The following is a 3371-nucleotide window of genomic DNA, read 5'->3' on the forward strand; positions in this document are numbered from 1 at the left end:
GCAGTTATTAGCTGCTCTCAGAAAAATCCTCTTGTAAGATAGATTTATTTTCTGATTAATGATGGAAATGATCCAGTATTAATTTCAGTCTTTGATATGAACAATTTTTTGTTAACAGTATCTTTGCTATGTTCACCTTTCAAATTACTATGATCATTCTAATGATTAAAAAGCTATTATTTGATTTAGATTCACTCTGTAATTATCAGCCATAACATTTCTGACATTTCTTACTAAATTTGGGTACATGAGGTTCTACCTCAATTAACAAAAGATTTTCCTATAGAAGATTTATTACATGCATTCAGGTAAATTTAAAGCATAGAAAATTAAGAAAGTGGTATTAGTTATAAATTCTATTTATCTGAATATGAGTTTTGATAGGTGCAGTGGAATTTGTTTTATTGCTTTTAAAACTTAAAATTAATATACCTTATGCAGTCTTTTGTATCAGTTTTCTGAAGATTTATTTTATAACAATACCAAATTTCTTTTTCATCACTTGATTTTTAAGTTGCATTCTTAGACTATTTGACCTTTATACTCCATGTTATATATTATGATTGATAAGAGATAGAGATTTTAATTGCTGCATAAGAAAAAACATTCTCAATCAGTGCCCAAAGAATGTAATAATTACCTTAATACTTCTTTCTTTTGGACATGTTTAGATGAAGTAAATCAATAGAAGCAGCAAGCAATTTAAAACTAAAGTACCATCCAAGATTTTATATTCCCTTTTATTTAGTGAATTTTGTAGGTATAAAGGGTAGGTGTTTGTGAAAATCTTCAAATGTATCTTTATTTACTGTATTTTTTTCATAATGCCATAAAATCTTCAATAAAGTATCTCTTCTTTTATTTATTGGTTGTATTAAGGTGGATTCAAATTAAAAATGTTTCTTTTGTTCCCAAAATCTGAAGTCTGCAAATAATAAGACTACTCCTATTACTTGTTTCATTACTCAAAGATGTTTGACTTTATGGTTTACTGAAATGTAACTAAGATTTTTCTCATTATAGATCACCATACTTTATTTGGGAAGATTTAGGATAAACAGCTTAGATTAGAAAGTAAACATAAAGATGAACTAAAATGAATTATATAAACTATCAATAAATAAATATAAATACCATTCTCTTGCTATTCAATAAAATACTACCAATTATTATTTTTTGATGACAACATATATTACAAAACCTGTGCAAAACCAGTTTATCTTGGTTTTAAATGTATGGTGTTATTTTCATTCAGCATCATTAGCTGTATGACTGCAGAAATAAAAAAGGCAATTTGCAGTACTGGCTCATCAAGCACATAAGACCTCAACAGCAGCTCTTGGACTTAGTCTTAGGTGTTTCATCTGGGTGAGGCTGTGAGAAGATGCTTGGTCCAGTTTACAGGTATTGCAGGACCTAGTACCCTTCCTCTTTAATATGCTGAGTTTTATCAGCCTCTTAACCAACCTCAAAAATGTTGCCTACTCATTGAAAAAAAAAAGTTATAGGCACCAGGCAGGTTTTAAATATTTTATATTTTATTAGATTTTATAACATTGGATTTCTCTTAAGGACATAACAAATATTACGAGATACTAAGTCAATTGTAGTCTATTAAACAGCTTGTGGGTACAATTGGCCCAGGTTTGAAATTAATTTTTGCTGACATCATCAACTGAATGGGAAGTAAATAATGAGCAGTGATTTTAAAATTTTACCTAACTTACAATCTAAGGACATAACCATAATGTTTATTATATATTTTATCTATCAAATAATTTTATTTATTTTATTAAACAATTAACAGAAAATATAGGAGGATCTAGTGCTTGCATGTGCTTGTAAAGTATTAATATTTAAAATTTAATATTAATGTTCCCAAGGCATCTGTTAAATTGGACTCTTGTTAATTCCCTAAATAATAGCATAAGAGTTATTGAAAATAATTAAAAACTAATTGTAGAATCAAGAAAATTATCTTTATATTTTTAGTTTGTGTTATCTGACAAAAACATTTATGACAAATAAATTCTATAGTTATTGATTTTATATAATTAAAAGGAAATTATTTTAATTAAAATTATGTATTATACATCACCAGATAAAAGATTTATCTAGTTTATTTGTTACAAATGATCACAAGAGACATATACTATTTAAAATTTAAAAAATATATATTTACATATAAGGAGTATAAGAAAAGGAATAGAAATAAGATAAGAAAAACTATACTTGCATGAATGATTAGATTTCCTACTAATTATGGTAGGAACAGGTATGTTTTAGGTTGTATAGTTCATAAAACTCTCATGGCAAAAACTTAGTCTCTCTCTTTTGGGGGCTTTAAAATGTATCTTTTAAAAAATATTAATTAATTAATTAATTTTTATTATGGTGACATTGGTTAATGAAATCCAGTAAGTTTCAAATGTACAATTCAGTCTATGGCTATGCCACCCTGAACAAGCCTGATCCTGTCTGATCTCAGAAGCTAAGCAGAGTCAGGCCTGGTTAGTACTTGGATGGGAGACCACCTAGGAAGAAGACCAGGTGCTGTAGACATAAAAAACATTTTTAAAAATTAAAAAAAGATAACGGATTGTAAGCTGAGAAGGTCCTTGCAATCTGTGAGGTCAAGTATATATATTGCATTGTGTGTTCACTGCCCATAATTAAAGTTCTATCTGTCACCACATATTTGACCCCTTTTATCCCATCTACTTCCCCTCTCCCTCCCTTACTCTCTGATAACCACTAGTCTACTGTCCATGTCCATGCATCTCTTGGTTTGTCATGTTTGTTTGTTGCTTTTAGATTTATATTCTATATATAGGTGATATCATATGGTTTTCAGCTTTTTCTGTCTGGCTTATTTTGCTTAGCATGATTATCTCGAAATCCATCCATGTTGTCACAAATGGAAGTATTTCATCTCTTCTTACAGCTGAGTAATATTCCATTGTATATATGTACCACATAATCTTTATCCAGTCCTCTATCGTAGGACACTTCAGTTGCTTCCATGTCCTGGCCACCATGAATAATGCTGCTATGAATACTGGTGTGCAAATATATTTTCTAATATGAGTTTTCAAGTCTTTGGGGTAAATACCCAGCAGAGGGTTTGCTGGATCATATGGTAGATCAATTCTTAGTTTTTTGAGGAACCTCCATACTATTTTCCATAGTGATTGTACCAATTTGCAGTGTCATCAGCAGTGTATGATGGTTCCTTTTTCTCCTCATCCTCTCCAATATTTGTTATCACTTGTCCTGTTTATTATAGCTATTCTAACAGATGCGAGATGGTATTTTCTTGTGGTTTTGATTTATATTTCCCTAACAGCTTGTGATGTTGAGCTTTCTTTCAT

General features: G+C 29.7%; 1 pseudogene; it reads left to right on the forward strand.

Annotated features, from left to right (window-relative positions):
• Nucleotides 1-2440: 2440 nt before the first annotated feature.
• Nucleotides 2441-2562, forward strand: LOC112478752 (annotated as a pseudogene).
• The last annotated feature ends 809 nt before the right edge of the window (nt 2563-3371 follow it).

Source organism: Pteropus alecto, unplaced genomic scaffold, assembly GCF_000325575.1.
Source record: "Pteropus alecto unplaced genomic scaffold, ASM32557v1 scaffold22, whole genome shotgun sequence".
In the NCBI taxonomy this organism is placed as follows: Eukaryota; Metazoa; Chordata; class Mammalia; order Chiroptera; family Pteropodidae; genus Pteropus; species Pteropus alecto.